Source organism: Galeopterus variegatus, unplaced genomic scaffold (assembly GCF_000696425.1).
Source record: "Galeopterus variegatus unplaced genomic scaffold, G_variegatus-3.0.2 Scaffold1630, whole genome shotgun sequence".
NCBI lineage: Eukaryota > Metazoa > Chordata > Mammalia > Dermoptera > Cynocephalidae > Galeopterus > Galeopterus variegatus.
This window is the reverse complement of record NW_007727741.1, coordinates 39,336-44,327: the sequence shown is the minus strand read 5'-3', so window position 1 is coordinate 44,327 and position 4,992 is coordinate 39,336. Positions and strand designations below refer to the sequence as shown.

Genomic DNA, 4,992 nt, shown 5'->3' with positions numbered 1-4,992 from the left:
TATATGGGATCTGAAGGGGAGGAAGTGACCGACCTTCCTAAAATCGCAAACTGCCTCCCCATCTCCAATGCAGACCCCTTTACACTAATCCTTGTATATTTTCCTATAGCGTGGATCACTTATTAAAATACTATATCATTTATTTTTTAATTATTTTACTGTCTTTTGTTTTATCTCTTCCCTGCCCCTGTCCCTCACTAGGTGAGCTCCAAGAGGGTGAGAGTTTTTGTCTGTCAGTGTATTTCAAGCAGGTAGAAGAATGCCTGGTACTTTGGAGGTGCTTAGTAATAGTTACTGATGAACGAAAAAAATAGCAGTGTTTCAAGTATGCTACGGACTGAATGTTTGTGTCCTCCCCAAAACTCATATGTTGAAATTCTAACCCCCAATGTGATGGTATTAGGAAGTATGGCCTATGGTAGATGATTAGGTCATGAGGGCTTCACCCTCATGATGGGATTAATGCTCTTAAAGAAGAGACACCGGAGAGCTCCCTTGCCTCTTCCACCATGTTGAGGATGCAGTGAGAAGACTGCTGTTACGAACCAGGAAGCAGCCCTCACCAGACACCAAATCTGCTGGAACCCCAATGGCTAAAGTTCATGTTGTACTGCCTCCCAGTACCCTGTACTTTTTACAAACATGCACACATGCATACACATGAGAGTATTTCAAAAAGTTTGTGGAAAAATAGAATTAAAAGATAATACAAACCTTTCCATGAACTTTTTGAAGTACCCACATGTGTGTGTGTATATTTGTTTCGTTTATTGTCCCTTACCTATTTAGACTGCAAACTCCACAAATACAGGGCTTCTGCACCTGCCCCATTGCCTGGCTCAAGACATGTGCTCGGTACATATTTGTGGAAGGAAAGAAGGGAAAGAGAGACAGAGGGAGGAAGGAACCTCTTCCGATAGTTTGGTATAGAAGATAAAGCTTTTTTAAAAATGTACTTTTAAGTGTAGACAGTTTCCAATTTACAAATTTATTATGAATATAGTAGGGACTTATGTGTACCCCGCTCAGTTTCCCCTATTGTTAACATATTACATTAGTACATTTGATACGTTTGTCTCAATTACTGCACCAGTATTGATACACATTTATTAACCAAGGTACATACTTTACTCCAATTTTCTCAGTTTTCTCCAAACTTCATTTGTCTGTTCTGGGATTTCATTGAGGATACCATATCACATTTAGTAGTCATCTCCTTAGACTCCTATTGGTTGTGACAGTTTCTCAGATTGTCCTTGTTTTTAATGACCTTGACAGTTTTGAGGATTATTGGTCAGGTATTTTGTAGAATTTACCCAATTGGTATTTGTGTGATAATTTTATCATGATTAGATTGAAATAACATGTTTTTTAGAGGAAGATCACAGATGTAAAGTGCCATTCTTATAACATCCTATCAAGGTACTTATTATAAAAATAACTTATTATTTATGTTAATCTTGATTCTCTGGCTTGAAATAGTGTTTTCAGTTTTCTCCACTGTAAAGTTACTCCACCCATGCCCTTCCGTAATATACTCTTTGGAAGAAAGTTACTATACATACTCAACCTTAAGGATTATGATTTATGATCCATCTCCTTAAGTGTGGAGTATTCACATAAATTATTTGGAATTCTTCTACACGAGAAGAATGTCCCCCATGTATTTATTTATTTATTTATTCATTCATTTATTTACATGAGTATGGACTCATGGATATTTGGTTTCTACTTTGGCTTATAATATAATACTACTTGCCATGGACTAAATACCCTCACCACCCCAAATTCATATGTTGAAGCCCTATTCCCCAGTGTGATGGTATTTGGTGGTGGGGCCCTTGGGAGGTAATTGATTTAAATGAGGTCATGAGGGTGGGGCCCTCATGATGGGATTTGTGCCTTTATGAGAAGAGACTCTAGAGAGCTTGCTTCCTCTCTTTCTGCCATGTGAGGACACAGTGAGAAGGCAGCTGTCTGCAAGGCAGGAATAGATTCCTCACCAGGGAACTGAATTGACTGGCACCTTAATCTTGGACTTGCAAGCCTCCAGAGCTGTAAGAAAGAAATTCATGTTGTTTAAGCCACCTAGTCTATGGTATTTTGTTATGGCTGCCCAGCCTGATTAATGCACTATTTTATTTATTTTGTTGCTCAAATTGTTCCACAATTGGTCATTAACAGCTCTTTAAGTTGTTTTCTGTATTCCTCTGATATACCCCCATCATTGTGAGGTTTTATTTATTTATTTATTTATTTGGGCACTAACTTTCTGGCAGTACAATGCTCCAAGCTTATCTTGTACATTTCCTGCCTCAGTCCTAGAATCAGCCATTTCTCCAAGGATACATGATTCTTTTTATTAAAGAATAGTATTAGAAACCAAGATTTGGTGCTAAGTGTGGTCATTGCTACTGGGGTGTCATCATCTCTAGGCCCTATCAGCTGACAGAGCAAGGATACATGTGTATATTAACCTGTGTATGTGCACATATCTATAAATATATATATGTAACGATATCAATATTAAGCTAAACATGAATTTATACTGTTGTCTGTAACTCTAATCCATTACCCCATGGTGGAGTATCCCCACTCTTTTCCTTGCTTATCTGTAACTTCGCACTCCACCAGTGAGAAACCTAACTTCTGCCATCTATTTACTTAATTGTTCAGTTCCAGCATACATACACAGCAGTATCAGAATTGTTAATCTTTACCCCTATGGGAAACAACTTTATTAACTAGAGTATAGTCCTCATGTATACTTTTGCCTTTCATCTTACTGCCTCCAAAAATAGGGAATGTTGTACAAATTTACGTGTCATCCTCGTGCTGGGTTCATGCTAATCTCTATGTTATTCAATTTTAGTGTACGTGCTAATGAATTGAGCATGACAATCAAAGTTTTAACAAAGATGATCATATTGCTACTGTAGGAAAGAAGAATATACTTACCTACACACAAAGTCTTTTAGCATGTAATATCAATTTATTTACTTTGTTCAATTTAAAGGAAAGAAGTTTCTTCTTAAACTTATATAGATTATCATATTATTGAATTTTTAAAGAATTATCAAAATGTTCATATTTTAGGATGCTTTGAAACACACCTGATCCCAGCATTTTCCTTGTTATCTCATTTAGTGAGTAAATAAGAATTGTTGGCAATTAGCAGCTTGATTATTTATATACTGGTGAGAAAGTACCAATGAAATTTTAAAATCTGAACATTAGTTTGTCTTTTTTTCTTTATTAGATTAAGTATCCTTCCTCCCTCATCTTTCTTCCACCTTGTTTTCACTGTCAATTTGTAAATTTATACCTTTTAAAACAGAGGTAATATTTAGGTAAATGTTAGTCCAGACCCATGTCAATGGCAGCTGATTATGAGTTATGTTTAGTTATTTATTAAGATACTTATAATAGATATACATAGTTCCTTGCCATTTAACTCTATACTAGTCCTGGTTTCACTTAAAAATTTTTTTTATTGAAGTATAACATACAATGTCTGTAATTTTTACACATTTCATTGTAGATGTTTTAATTTTTGCCAGAAGAGCCCTTACTTTTGTTAAATCTCATATAAAATGTGGTCTATTTTATCACTAAAGAGATTTTAGATCACCAGATTACAATGAGATAACCTTTTCTTTTTTTTAATACAGAAAAAATAATTTTGTTATGGAAAAGGAAAACCCATTTTAAATCCTGTGTGTGTGTACTACTTAAGTTCTTTCTCTTAAATAAAGCATTGCTAGCTATAACTCTCTGTATACCTAAACCCATCTCAAAATTATCTGTTAATCTCCACTCCATTAATTTAGAGGACCAAGCACACCCCTAAGTAAATGGTCTAGAACTGAGTTATCAAACTAATTTTTGTGTTTGTGTGTGTGTGTAAGTGCTTATAGTGCTTTGTTGAGTTTTGTTCTACAAATGTGATAGAGAAAACTTCTGTTAGTTTAAAGTACCCAGTACACTCTCCTTCACATAAATAAAACAAAATAAAATTTAAAAGTGACAAATCCATAACCCTCACAGATTAATTTAATTTAAAGATTGTTTAAATTGTGTGGCAATTTTAGAAGAGATGAACATGGTGGGTATTGTCATTTCTTGCAACATATTGAAATATGGTCTTCCCCCTACTTCATAAGTTAGAGTTGAACAGCAAAGGAGGAAATCTGTATCAATCAGGTTTTCCCTGTAAAAATGCTGCATAGGTAGTTACCACAAAATCTCAGTGGCATTCAACAATGAACTTTTTATTCTCAGACTTATGGGCCTGTGGGTCTGCTGGGCTGGTTCTCTTTCAGGCAGCAGGTTTATGGGTTGTTTGGGGCAGATCTATTCCATGTGTCTTTTGCAGGACCCAGGCTGTAAGGGTAGAAGCTACCCAGGACACAGAAGGTCTAGAAGGACTAATGGAAGCACTTAATACCTGTTAAGATTGAGTTTCTGATCTGGCACACTTCCACATTCCTTTGGTCAAAGCAAGAAATCACAGTCAAAACCAAAGGCAGAGGTGGCTAATGAACACTGCCTAGCAAGAGGCTATGGCAAGTGTGGGTCTGTACAGAAGCTCCAGAGTAGTAAAGGACAGGGCCAACAATTCCATCTGCCATAGAGGGGTATCCTTGGACACACACAAGGCAATGGTTATATGATTTATTCATATTTAGTACTTAAACTGGAATTGCTTGGTTGTGCTTCTTGATTCATCAGAGGCTGGGAGATTTCAAAAGAAAAAAAAATGAAATACTACCATTCACAACAACATGGATGGATTTAGAGAAAATTATATTAAGTGAAACAAGTCAGGCACAGAAAGAGGAATACCACATGTTCTCACTTATTCGTAGGAGCTAAAAATAAATAAATAAATAAACACAAACAAATGGGGGGGGAAGAAGACACAACAATCACAATTCCTTGAACTTGTTAAGGCAAGTGAACAGATTTGATGTAAGGTGGGGGAGGGGAGAG

General features: G+C 36.1%; 1 protein-coding gene across 1 annotated transcript in view; it reads left to right on the top strand.

The window, feature by feature from the left end:
• Nucleotides 1-4,992, top strand: part of LOC103594828 (serine/threonine-protein kinase Nek10-like) — a gene marked incomplete at its 3' end in the record, with an annotated part of 177,347 nt that overhangs the window by 136,505 nt on the left and 35,850 nt on the right.